The sequence below is a fragment of the Arachis duranensis genome, chromosome 9 (genome assembly GCF_000817695.3).
Source record: "Arachis duranensis cultivar V14167 chromosome 9, aradu.V14167.gnm2.J7QH, whole genome shotgun sequence".
NCBI lineage: Eukaryota > Viridiplantae > Streptophyta > Magnoliopsida > Fabales > Fabaceae > Arachis > Arachis duranensis.
This window is the reverse complement of record NC_029780.3, coordinates 35,525,707-35,540,616: the sequence shown is the minus strand read 5'-3', so window position 1 is coordinate 35,540,616 and position 14,910 is coordinate 35,525,707.

Here is a 14,910-nt window from a genome sequence, read left to right as displayed (position 1 = left end):
TTTTGAGAGTTCTTTGAAACCTTTTTGGAGGCTGGCCATTCGGCCATGCCTAGACCTTTTGTTCTTATGTATTTTCAGTGGTGGAGTTTCTACACCTCATAGATTAAGGTGAGGAGCTCTGCTGTTCCTCGAGTATTAATGCAAGTGTTATTATTTTTCTATTCAATTCACGCCTACTTCTCCTCCAAGATATACTCTTGTACTTAATTCAGTTAAGTCAGAATGAAGGGATGACCCGTGACAATCACTCAATCTTCGTTACTCGCTTAGCCAAGATCCGCGTGCCTGACAACCACAAAGCGGTCTGCATGATGTTCAACGTAGTCATTGGACGACAGCTGGAGTATATTCTCTTTGGTATCTGACCCACATATCTGAATCACCTCTCCTGACAACAGAGAATTCGAATCCATGACGTTAGAACCTTCGTGGTATAAGTTAGAACCAATTGGCAGCATTCTTGAGATCTGGAAAGTCTAAACCATGTCTGTGGTATTCCGAGTAGGATCTGGGATAGGATGACTGTGATGAGCTTCAAACTCGTGACTGTTGGGCGCAGTGACTGTGTGCAAAAGAATAAATGTATTCTATTCCGACACGTCGAGAACCGACAGCTGATTAGCCATGCGGGAAACTATAGAGGACATGTTTTCACTGAAAGGACAAATGGTAGCCATTGACAACGGTGATCCACCAACATACAGCTTGCCATGTAATGGAGTACGCATGATTGGATGAGGACAGTAGGAAAGTAGTGGTTTAGAGGCAACAAAGCATCTCCAAACTCTTATATGAAATTCTCACCAAGGAACTACATAAGTGACTTTATTTTATTTTATGTTTTATTGTTCTTTTTACTATCAAACCTCATAACCATTTGAATCCGCTTGACTGAGATTTACAAGATGACCATAGCTTACTTCAAGCTGACAATCTCTGTGGGATCGACCCTTACTCACGTAAGGTATTACTTGGACAACCCAGTGCACTTGCTGATCAGCTATGCAGAATTGTGAAAAGTGTGAATCACAATTTCACATACCATATAGTGAGGACGGTGGCTTTGTTCCGCTCATGTATAGGCAATATGAGATTGATGATTCTCTCTCTTGCTGTGATAGAAAAGCTGAGGTTAAGAATTCCCTCTCTTATTGTGGCGGACAAGCGGGGTTGCGGATTTTCTCTTTTGCTACGTTGGAGAATTGAATTGAGAAGGTTGAGAATTACCTTCGAATTTAATTTCTGGCTGTGGTATGAACGAGTTAGGTTAAGGATTCCCTATCGTTACATCATAATCTCTATCTGATTGGAGAGGTTAAGGATTCCATCCTAGAAGGTTGAGGATTCCCTTCGTGTAGAGAGACGATATCCAGGTTAGCTACAGGGTGTGTTGAGTTCTGGTAGTTTAACCGACACATGAGCTCATGGCCAGTAGGATAGGTATGCATCATTTGTATTTGTGTGTATTGATTAAGTGTGCATCTTGTATTTGTCTTGCCTTTTTGATTAATCGTATCTATATGCTACTTGATCTAATTTCTTTTTCTGTTCTCTCTACTTGTGTATTCCTAGTATTGCTTTATATGTGTTTGAACAACTGAGAGGTCCCTTATGATAATTACTGAATGGTAGGATATGGGAATAAATATTAATTGATATGTGAGCTCTCTAGAAAGATGCAAGGGTTGTGGTTAGCCCCAGTTTTTCCAGTCAAGATTGGAACTCCCTGGGTAGATGCAAAGGTCGTAGTTCACCCTACTTGCGCCGGGTTGAGAAATTGAGAGTACTAGTATAATTGATAACTTATATTGAGACTATCCAGATTTATTAAGACTGTTGAGACTGAATGTTGTTAATAATAATTATTAAAGACTATAAAACTGGAAGGGTTTCATACTAAAATGAATAATAGTGATATTGAGAGAGTTAATAGCTTAGTGTTGGAAAGAAGCGAGATTAAAGATAGTTGACAAGAGTTGAGACTTAGTCTATTTACCCTGTTTGGATTAGAAAGGACTCTATGCTTGAACCTTGAATGATTGGAGTTTAAGATTGCCTAGCAGGTTCATATCTTTTTATATTATCTCTATTTAAAATTATCACCCTACTGAAAACCTAAAAGGATGATGTTCTCACCCGTTTTTGGGAATTATTTACTTTACAGATGTAGGACGTGAGGCACCTTGTTGAACGTGCTGATTTCTTCTCAGAAGCAAAGATGATCTTTTGGGACTTTATATTGTACTTTGTATAGTTATATTCTCCACCTATGTAATTTAATTTGTATATCCCTCTTAGAGGTCGATTATAGAGAAATAGGATTTATGTTTATGTTTTTGTTGTACTTTTGGGATATATATATATATTTCTAGCCGGCCTTTGCTTTGCGGGTCGAGACTAGAGCTTGCTATATAACTCTTTGTAGATTTTATCAACTTATCTCACATTTATTCAATGAAATAGCATGGTTTTGTGAATTCCTCCTAATTTGTGATTAAGAGTGAAAACATGCTTTTTAGGCCTTTAATTTGATAAATTTCATTTATTTTAATTCTATTCGATGCCTTGATATGTTTGATGAAGTGATTTCAGGTTTAGAAGGCAAAGATTGGATTGAAGGAATAAAGAAAAGCATGTAAAAGTGGAGAATTCATGAAGAATGAAGTTTGAAAATCTGCCCAGTTTCGTGTATGTGTGACCAGAGTTTTCGTCAAGCGACGCATATGCATGACCCACGCGTCAGCGTAACACTTGTCACGTGACCATCTTAAAGAAAATGTGGCTGGCGATTTCTGAGCTCATCCAAGCCCAAATCCAACTCATTTCTTAAGCATTTGAAGCCAAATTCAAGAAGGAACAAGGGGGGAGCAATTAGGTTAGGTTAGAAACATGTTTTAGGTTAGTTTTTTAGAGAGAGAAGCTCCCTCTTTTCTCTAGAATTTAGGGTTTTTAGTTTAATTTCTTCTTAGATTTGGGTTTTAATTTTTGTTTTGATCTAGTTTCTTTTACCTTTCCTTGTTCTATTGTCTTAATTTTTTTAGTTCTTCTTGTTAATTTCCCATTTGAGCTACTTTTTAGTTTTATGAACTCTTGTTAATTTTGATTCCTTTTAATGCAATTTGATTTTTTATGTTTATTATTGCTTAATTGAGTTATTATTATTTTCTTGCATTTAGTAGTAGTAGATTTTATTATTATTGCAATTTAATATGCTTCTCTTTTTATGCACACTAAGTATTTGATAAAATGTTTGGCTTAGTTTTAGAGTAGATTTTGAGCATTCTTGGCTTGGAAAGAGAAGTTTAGTAATCTTGAGTCATTAATACCCAATTTATGTTGGTGATCTAGTGTTGTTAGTTAATCTTATTTCCATTAATGCTACTTATAGATTGGGATTAACTAGGCCTACTCGATCTTCTCCAAATGTTGAAGATAATGTAATAGGCTTAACTCTTGGTAATTGTTGTGTTATAATTAATTACTAGGATAGAAGACCTTGATTCTCAATCCTTGCCATGAATGTCTCTTTAGTATTTGTCATATTTAATTGTTTGATTTACTTTCTTGTCATTTAAATTTTTTGTCATTTAGATTATTGTCTTCTTATTTGCAAACCACCCCATGAATCTCAAAACCAATAACATGCATACCTCACTGCAATTCCTTTGAGAGATGACCCGAGATCTAATACTCTCGGTATTTTTATTGGTTTGTACTTGTGACAAACAAATTAAACTTTGATATGGGTCAATTGTTCGTTTGGAGCTATACATGCAACGAAGCGATTCTCTTATTGAGAAAAAAATTCCGAACCGATGTTTGGCTCCCATCACCATATTTATACCTTTCAATTATATGTTGTATTCTTGCTTTTAGATGTCATAATACCTCACCACCTTTGCTTTACAACTTAATCATAAAGCTCTGTGTGGTAGGGTGTTACAACAAATATTGCTAAACCATCATCAACACAACATCAAGAACCAATATAACCATATGATCTCAGGCTTCTAGTAAATCCTAACTGTTCATACACCGGACCAAGCTATAAGGTCCGGGTTGTACGATGATAAAGGAACCGACCTCTTTGAAAGGTTGGCCCATTGGACGACCTCTTTTGTAAAGAGCTCAGACAATTTCCGCAAAGGCCCAAGGAGGCCCATAATGGAAAGACCACCATCTACTAGAAGAAGGTTGGCCAAAAGATATGATCTCACTCACAGAAGATAAGATAAGATAACAAACTTATCTCAAAGGAAGATCACCAAATACTACTATAAATACACTGGAGCACCCATGTATAACACACATTCCAATTCTAAAAAAAAACCTGCCTAAAGCCCGTACTGACATAAGCATCGGAGTCACTTGTAGGTACCACCACCCCCCGATGATCGAGGACCAGTAGCATCTCAAGCTCCACCAAGTCGGGCACGGAAGCCTTGGCCAGACCAGAAGATCTCATCCGAGATCGACCTCCTTGTTTCAGATAACTCTCAGAACATTGGCGCCATTGCCGAGGAACCTAGAAGTCATTCTACCATCATGGCGAACAACCCTCCTCACAACAACCACGCCTCCGAATTAGAAGACGGTACACCGACAAAAAATACAGACGCTGCCCCACCATCACCAAAGGAGGCGAACCAATCTAAAAAGGATAAACAAACCCAGAATACAGAAATCCTATACACCATCCGTGAGCAGCAAGATCGCCTTAAACAGCTCGAACAAGAAGCAGAACGACAACAAGAAGCTAAGCGGGATCTGCGAAGAGAAACAAGACGGCGTAGAGAGCTGGAAGAGAAACTCTAAAAGCTCGAAGACGACCTCAAAGCTAAAACTACACAATCCAACCATGAAGCTAGCCCCCACAGGGGGCAAGACCCATTCACGAAGGAAATCATGAAAGCTAAAGTCCCGAAAGACTTCAAAGCTCCCGACATGACCCCATATGATGGAACATCCGACCCAAGCTATCACCTCAGCAACTTTAGGAGTTGGATGTACCTCACGGACGCCTCAGATGCAATTCACTGCAAGGCCTTCCCGACTACTCTCACCAAAATAGCTATAAAGCGGTTTGACAGTCAATCCCCAAGATCAATCACATGCTTCGACGACCTCGCCAAAAAATTTCTAGCTAGGTTCTCCATACAAAAGGACAAATCCAAACACGCTCCACATGAAAAGATTCAATAAAGCATGCCTCGATATACAAAACTGAAGGTTGTGGTAGGCTTAGAGAAGGGGGGGTTAAATCTGTGCCTTCCTTTTAAGTTGCTGTTTTGACCCCCTTTTTGCAAAGTTACAAATCTGATTCTGTTTTAACTCAGCAGCGGAAATTTATGAGACAATTTACTTTTGTCTCATGAATATCAGAAAACAGAACATGATAGAGAAGAAAAGGTAACACCAGCATATATCCTGGTTCGGTTGCTTTGTGCTATGCAACCTACATCCAGTCTCCTCCACAACTATGGAAGAATTTCACTATAGTTAACAGCATTACATACACCAATTTCACACTCAAGTTCTAACCTAACTTGACATTGGCTATGCTAACACTCAACTATTCACTCTTAGTGCTACCCCAACTAAGAAGGGATACCAAACAGGTGCAAGATACAAGACACTTAATCAACCTAAGGAAATCTGAAAATAACTCTAGGCTTTTCTCTAAAGTGTATCTCTCAGCCTTTTTCAACACTTGGCTTTTTCTCAAGCTTTCTCACAATGCCTTTTCTCTCAAGAAATTACAGAAAAATAAGCATAGAAAAATACATCACAATCAGTAAAACATGAAGGAGATTGACATCATCAACAGCCTCTAAGCTATGTGAAAAACCAGCTTTGCAAACCTCTGAATTTGTTCTTCAGTGTTGGCCGAATGCTTCTTTGATAGAGAGCATTGTCCAAGTAGAGGGACTTCACAGGGAATACTTCACAGAACTTAACTTCTCAAACTCTGGTTTTCTCTCCTTGCCTCAGAATGAACAACAAGCTTCTTTTTATCTCCTTACATGTTCCTTGGTTCTTCTTTCCAAAGTCAACATCTTGAGCCTTGAGCTTCACCAACCCACAAGCTCACTTTTTCTTCTCAATCATCAAAGTAGAACCTTTCCTTCTGATTTTTCCAACTTGACCGAAAGCCATGAAGGAGTAACCAAAATTGTTTTCCAATGGTCAACCAAATCTGAACCCTTGAATACCAACTTGGTCCCCAAGTCTTGAATAAGACCGTAGATACACAGCAGAATAGGGCAGAGTGCAACTTTCCCTTCACAGCCATTTTCAGATAGAGCAGAGAGTAGGGAAGAAAGGATGAAGATCTGATGCATGCAAGATGAGATGGATTACCTTTCTTAAGCTTGATTTGTATTAGATTTTCTGCTTTTGCTTCTGTGTATCAAGCTTAACCTTTCTCTCTCTTGCTTCTTTAGTGTTTTGCTTGGTGAAGAAGCTCTTTCTCTCTTTCTCTTTCTTACTTTTTCTGAAGCTGATTTGACTTGATCTGAGAGGAGGGGAACGTTGCTTTGGTTGGAGCAACATGGAGGGAATTTGCTTGCTGAATTATCAAACCGGGCTTGGGTTGGATCTTTTCAATTTTTTGGCCCGTTGGTTCCTTTCCTTTGCTTCTTGAAGAATTTTTCCTGAGATGGATGACTTGGGCTTGGTTTATTTTTATTTCTCATTTAGCCCACCAGCAGATTTCTTTTTGTTTAACATTGGGCTACTTTAAACAAAATTTTTGGCCTGCAGCATGTTTATAAATAATTAGTAATATGCAATTAGTTTAATCAACACTAATTATTTATTTTTCCAAAAATAATGTTTGTCATCATTAATTAGGTTAGTTAATTTCTTAACTCAACAATCTCCCCCTTGATGACAAACATGATTTAAACAATAATCAAAACAGGAAATGAAGTAAGGTTTAGAAACTCCCTTTGATTTTTTTTGTCATTTGCTTTTGTGTTGCTCCCCCTTTCCTTTTCAATGTTAGCTCCCCCTTGATTTATGCTTTCCTCTTTGTTCCTGTTTATGCATTGTACTTAAAGAAAGCACAATAAAGAGCTATGCACATCTTGTCTAAGAGATATCAAATGAACAACATCACATAGTCAGCCCAACTTTAATCTAATATCAGCAGCAAAAGGATTCATCATGTGAAATCAAATTTTAGTGCAGCGATTTGGGCAAAAATCTGAAATAATTACTAGTAGCTACATCAACACAATGCCATCATTCATTCTAGTGCTATTACTCCCCCTTTTGTCATCAAGGGTGGAAAACAAACAAAATCAACAAAAACATCAATACAACCCCTGCAAGAAAAGGTTAGATCATAGTCCAAAGTTCTAGTTAAACCAACAAAAGTGCAACAGTATTTAGAGTTATTACAGTCATCCAAAATAAAACAGTGCAAAAGTAACGAAAGGAATAGAAAACATGAGACAAAAAGAGAGCAGCAGCAGCAGTTTTCATGAGACAAATCTTAGGCATCAGAATTATCCCCTTCTGATCCAGCTTCCTCTTCATCCTCAGTGGCCTGATCTTCATCCTCATTCATGTTATCAATGAATTTCATAAGCACAGCCACCCTGTCTCTTGATTTCTTCAGGAAGTTCTCATGCTTGCTAGCTAGTTTTCTTTGTTCCTTACTCATGGCAATAAAATGATTTGATTGTGAAACAAATTCTTGAGCAACATCCTTGACTACATTCAGCAGAGCAAATTTCTTCCCAGTGGAAATGGAAGTACCCTCAGTGGAGAGAGGAGGAGAGTCATCTAGGATGTATTCTTCATCATCATCATCTAGAACCACTCTCTCAGATCGAGTCGGTCCTTTTTGCTGTTTCACTGAACCACCCCCTTTTAGGTATGAATGTTTATTTTCATAATCCTCATTTGACAAGTCAACACCAAAAGACTCAAATATGCAAGTCAAAAACATGCCATAAGGTAGTGCTTTATCTTTCACACTTCTAACAGAATCAAACATGTATCTAGCCATCAAATAGGCAAAAGAGATTTCTATTTTAGTGATTAGGGCATACAAAACAAGTGTGTCTGTGTAAGAAACCCTTTGATATGAACCACTTTGAGGAATTAAAATGTGGTTGATAATACGATGCAACTGAGCACGTTCATATCCTAGGGCTTTGTGAGTGGGTGTGATGCCATCAATTAAAGAAACATGTTCACAAATGTGAGCAAGAGCATCATGGTACGAGATACCAACACCTTCATCCCACTTCACAGATGTATAAGCACACGGCCCTACATCAGTGTACTTCAAGGAGTCACTGATTGTCTCATTATTCAAGATAATGTCTCTGCCCTTAACATAAGAATGCACGGTTCCTTCATGGTAAGTCATGTTTGCATAAAATTCTTTGACCAACTTAGGGTAAACTGGTTTTTTGATTTTGAAAAGGTGATTCCAGTCTAAAAATTCCAGATTTTCAACAAAAGGAAATCCTTTCTTTTTCAAATCAGGTAAATTAGCAAGAAAAGAGGGACATAGATGACGGTACTGAATAACTCCCTCATAAAAGTCATGGTTCATGGCAGATTTGAAACGATGAGGGTTATAGTCTGAGTGAGATGTCATGAAGTGTGATTTGTGAGCAAAGGGATCAATGTCTGATTTGCTAACAGATTTGAGAGGGTGATGAAGGTTACCTCTTTGTGAACGCACAGAAACAGACCTTGACTTAGGTTTTGTAGGCTCAGGAACAGGCTCTTCAACAGCAGGACGCTTACCCTTGGATGAACTAGGTTTTGTGGAGCTTGGTTTGGATGGCGTTGCCTTCGAAGGTGGCGTCGGTTTGGCAGGAGCAGGGTACCTTGGAGTGTTCTTGGTCCGAGCCATGGGGTCACAGCGAGGAGGAGAGGTAGGAGGAGAAGGTGAGGGAGTGAAGGTGGTGTCTTGAGAACGGGTTGATGGCCTAGGAAAACCTGGAAGTTTATGGATTTTCTCACGAAGTGCTCTTTTGGCAATGACTTTCTTCCTCATTTTGGTTAAATTGATGCTTTTGATGGAAGAGAGATAGTGGTGTGAGAGGGAAGAAACCGAAGGGTTGATGAGAAGTTATGGAGGGAAGAGAGGGAGTGTTGGTAACCGAACCCAAAAGCAAGTTTCAAAAACCATGCAACTGCATCATCAATAGAAAAGATTTGAAAAGACATGACATCATAAGAGAAAGATTTGATTTGATTTAAAATATTAAATTTTCAAAAAAACTTTAAAAATCAAATCACACTGAAAATTCCTTTTGGACAAAAATAAACACACAGGACACACAAAAAATTGTAACATTCATGTTTGGACCTTGAAGTGATTTGGATTTAATGAAACACATTTGGACCACTCTTGATCTGAGTCTTGAGGTTGGCCCAGATTGAGTTTCTTTTTGAGCAAGTTCAGAACACGCTGTCTTGAAGAAAACATTCATCATCTGCCCAGAATTGTCTCATACCTGTTTATGAGACAAAAAAAAAGCTCCAGCAAATATATCAGCACTTTTCAAACAGAAAATCATAGCTCAAAATGCCTAGACAAGTCCTAAGTATGCAGAATCTATCCTCAGCTAATGGTTTTGTAAAAATATCTGCTAATTGCTCCTCAGATTTAACAAATTGAATGCTAATATCCCCATTTTGGACATGTTCTCTTATTGAGTGAAATTTCACTTCAATATGCTTAGTCCTAGAGTGCAAAACTGGATTTTTAGAAATATTGATGGCATTCATATTATCACACATTAAGGGAATATTTTCAGCATTTAACTTGTAATCAGCAAGCTGTGTTTTTAACCATAAAAGCTGAGAACAACAAGAAGAAGCAGCTATATACTCAGCCTCTGCAGTGGATAAGGCCACTGTTGGTTGCTTCTTACTTGACCAAACATTTAAGGACTTTCCAAGGAAGCAACATAAACCAGAAGTGCTCCTTCTATCAACTCTGTCACCAGCAAAGTCTGCATCACAATAACCAACTGCAGAAAAATCATCAGTCTTAGGATACCAAAGACCAAAGTTGGATGTGCCATGAATATATCTAATGATCCTTTTAACCGCAGAAAGATGTGACTCCTTAGGTTTGGATTGGAACCTAGAACACAATCCAACACTTTGCACAGTATCAGGTCTAGAGGAGGTTAAGTACATAAGAGAACCAATTATTCCTCTATACCTAGTCTCATCAACATCTTTCTCATTTTCTCCCTTATCTAATTTAGAATTCGGGTGCATGGGAGTTCCCATGGGTTTGGCATTTTCAAGACCAAATTTCTTAACTAATTCCTTGGCATACTTTTCTTGATGAATGAAAATACCATTTTCAGTTTGTTTAATCTGTAGCCCAAGGAAAAAATTAAGTTCACCCATCATACTCATGTCAAATTCACTTGTCATGAGCTTTCCAAATTCAGTACAAATGGATTCATTTGCTGATCCAAAAATAATGTCATCAACATATATTTGGACTAAAATAAAAGAATCATTAGAATTCTTGATAAATAGAGTTGTATCAGTAGTGCCTCTTTGAAAACCATTTTTCAAAAGAAAAGAGCTAAGTCTCTCATACCAAGCTCTAGGAGCTTGTCTTAAACCATAGAGAGCTTTAGACAATTTAAAAACATGATTAGAATGCTCTTTATTTTCAAAACCAGAAGGCTGCTCCACATATACTTCTCTATCTATCACACCATTTAAAAATGCACATTTCACATCCATTTGATATAATTTAAAACCACAAAATGCAGCATAAGCTAAGAGAAGTCTTATGGCTTCCATTCGAGCAACAGGGGCAAAGGATTCATCAAAGTCTATTCCTTCTTCTTGGTCATATCCTTGTGCCACTAGCCTTGCCTTGTTTCTTGCAATGCTACCATCTTCTCCCAACTTGTTCCAGAATATCCACTTGGTGCCGGTCACTTTCTTTCCACTTGGCCTTGGAACCAACGTCCACACTTGGTTCTTTTCAAACTCAAGAAGCTCATCCTCCATAGCCTTAATCCAAGATGGGTCACTAAGGGCTTCCTTGACGTTTTGAGGCTCTATTTGTGAAAGAAGGGCAATGTTTGAACCTTCATTTGTCTTTCTAGTGGAAGACCTAGTTTGCACTCCATGAGAGACGTCCCTAATGACAAATTCCTTAGGATAATTCTTCAAGAATCTCCATTCTCGAGGTCTGGTAGACTTGGATGCGGATTCAGTCACCAAGGGATTCTGTGTGCTGCTGTCTGCAGAATTTTCTTCAGATTCATGAGACAAAATGGAATTGTCTCTTGAATTTTCAGCATTTGCTGTTTCTGGTTCCGCTTGTCCAGAATTTTCTTTTTTATGATTCTGAGCTGTTTCATCCTCCTTTTGAGCTTGATTTCCTGCATCACCATCTTCCAAAATGCTTTGCACCAAGTTAGTATCACAGAATGTAACATGTATGGACTCTTCAATAATTCTAGCATCTTGATGATAAACTCTATATGCTTTACTAGTTGTGGAATATCCTACAAACAAGCACTCATAAGCCTTTGGATCAAATTTTTCCAAATTTTCTTTGTTATTCAAAACAAAACATTTGCATCCAAAGATGTGCAGGTAATCTAAGTTTGGTGGGTAGCCTTTCCAAAGTTCATAAGGGGTTTTCTTCAAAAATTTCCTTATGATTGTTCTATTTAAAATGTGGCAAGCCGTGTTAACTGCTTCAGCCCAAAGGAATTTTGGAACATTACTCTCACAAAGCATAGATCTTGTCATCTCTTGTATGCTTCTATTTCATCTTTCCACAACACCATTTTGTTGTGGCGTTCTTGGACAAGAGAAATTGTGAGATATTCCAAATTCCTCACAAAAGGAGTTTGTTTTTCCATTTGGCAAGTATCACAAGTGATGTCTTTGTTAAACTTTATCAACGGAAGACCTCTTACTAATTCTTTTTTTACAAGTTTGTTTATTTGAAACATACTTGCATGGCCTAATCTCTTGTGCCATAACCACTTTTCAGATTCTTTAGAGTGCAGACAAGCTACATTTTGATCCTTTAGTTCATCAAGAGTAAGTCCATACATATTATTGAAACGCTTGGCAACAAACATCACTTCATTTGTCTTTTCATTTACAACACAGCATTCAAGCCTTTTGAAAACAACTAAATATCCTAAATCACACAATTGACTTATGCTCAAAAGATTGTGCATTAAACCACAAACCAAAAGTACATCATCAATGAAAGTAGATTGCGCATTACCTACTTTTCCAACAGCAATGATTTTACCTTTACCATCATCTCCAAAGGTCACAAAACCTCCATCATACTTATTTAGTTTGATGAAGTAGGTTGACCTTCCAGTCATGTGCCTTGAACATCTACTATCCATGTACCACATGTCCTTTTTGTTCTTGGATGCTAGGCAAATCTCATCAAGATTGTTGTTTCCAGCCATGAAATAGTCCTTGTCATCTCCTTCAGATTCTTCTTCTTCATTTGAGTCATTCTCAAGATCCTCCCAAGCTGCCATGAGTACTCTCTTCCTTTCCTTCTTTCCTTTGTCCTCCTTTTTGAGCTTTGGACAATTTGACTTGAAGTGTCCAGCCTCCTTGCAATGATGACACGTCACCTTGCTCAAGTCTATCTTTTGCTCCTTTGAACTTGAACCTTTGTATTTGCCCTTGCTTTTCATCATCCTTCTAAATTTCCTAGCAAAAAACAAAAGCTCGTCATCTGAAATACCATCACTAGACTCACTCTCTTTTGGTTCTATTTGTGACTTGAGGGCTATTCCCTTTTTCTTTGAGTCTGTGTTTGTGTGTGTGGCTTCATAGGCAAGGAGTTTTCCTCTCAGCTCATCATAGGTTATTGGACTTATGTTGTTACTCTCGGTTAGTGTTATGGGACTTATATTGTTACTCTCGGTTAGGACAGTGGCAGTGTTTTCCCACTCTTTTGTGAGGCTTCTAAGGAGTTTTCTCACCAAGGTTTGTTCTGCATAGTTTGTACCCATAGCATCAAAGTTGTTGATTATGATTGAGAATCTCTCAAATGCTTCATCAATGCTTTCTCTATCCTTCATGCTAAACATCTCGTACTCTTTTCGCAGCATATCAATCCTCGTTTCTTTGACTTGTTTGGTGCCTTCATGTGTAACCTGGAGTTTTTCCCAGATTTCTTTGGCTGTCTTGCATCTAGACACCTTCCGGTACTCTTCAAAGCTGATAGCACAATGAAGAAGGTTGATTGCTTTAGCGTTCAGCTCTATCTTCTTCTTATCATCTTCATTCCATTCAGCTTCTTCTTTTGGAGTCACCACTCCATCAGCACTTGTTTTTGTTGGGATCTTTGGACCGCTCACAACGATCTTCCATAGGTTGTAGTCAATGGATTGGATGAAGATCCTTATCCTTTCTTTCCAGTAGGAATAGTTCTTCCCGTTGAAGAAAGGTGGTCGGTTGTTTGACTGACCTTCAGTGAGGGTGTAGGCAACTGTGGTTGTGCCCAAGTTGTTCGCCATTAGATCTTTGCTCCAAGCGGTTAAGCTTGATTCTTGAAACCAAGCTCTAATACCAATTAAAGGTTGTGGTAGGCTTAGAGAAGGGGGGTTGAATCTATGCCTTCCTTTTAAGTTGCTGTTTTGACCCCCTTTTTGCAAAGTTACAAATCTGATTCTGTTTGAACTCAGCAGCGGAAATTTATGAGACAATTTACTTTTGTCTCATGAATATCAGAAAACAGAACATGATAGAGAAGAAAAGGTAACACCATCATATATCCTGGTTCGGTTGCTTTGTGCTATGCAACCTACATCCAGTCTCCTCCACAACTATGGAAGAATTTCACTATAGTTAACAGCATTACATACACCAATTTCACACTCAAGTTCTAACCTAACTTGACATTGGCTATGCTAACACTCAACTATTCACTCTTAGTGCTATCCCAACTAAGAAAGGGATACCAAATAGATGCAAGATACAAGACACTTAATCAACCTAAGGAAATCTGAAAATAACTCTGGGCTTTTCTCTAAAGTGTATCTCTCAGCCTTTTTCAACACTTGGCTTTTTCTCAAGCTTTCTCACAATGCCTTTTCCCTCAAGAAATTACAGAAAAATAAGCTTAGAAAAATACATCACAATCAGTAAAACATGAAGGAGATTAACATCATCAACAGCCTCTAAGCTATGTGAAAAACCAGCTTTGCAAACCTCTGAATTTGTTCTTTGGTGGACGAAATTGTGTTTCCTATTTTCTTGTAATTGGATTTTAGAAATTGGCACGAGTGGACACAACTCCGTTCAACTAACCAGCAAGTGTACTGGGTCGTCCAAGTAATAAACCTTACGTGAGTAAGGGTCGAATCCACAGAGATTGTTGGTATGAAGTAAGCTATGGTCACCTTGCAAATCTCAGTTAGGCAGATTTAAAAATGGTTTATGGGTTTTCGAATAATTAATAATAAAAAGAAGAAATAATAAAAGGGATAGAACACTTATGCAGATTCATTGGTGGGAATTTCAGATAAGCGGATGGAGATGCTGTAGAGCTCTTGTACGCCTGCTCTCCTGCTACTTCTACTCAATCCTTCTTACTCCTTTCCATGGCAAGCTTTGTATAGGGGTTCACCATCAACTGTGGCTACTTTCATTCCTCACAGGGAAATATCCTGTGCGGCTGTCACTCGCACAGCTAACAAATACCCTGTGCTGCTGTCACTCGCATAGCTAACCAGTCTGGAGGCATCACCCATGGCTGATGGCTACATCCCATCCTCGCAGTGAAAACTATGCTAACGCACTCTGTCACAGTACGGCTAATCACCAGTTGGTTCCCGCTCCTACTGGAATAGAATCCCTCTTTTGCGTCTGTCACGAACGCCCAGCAGGTTAAAGTTTGAAGCACGT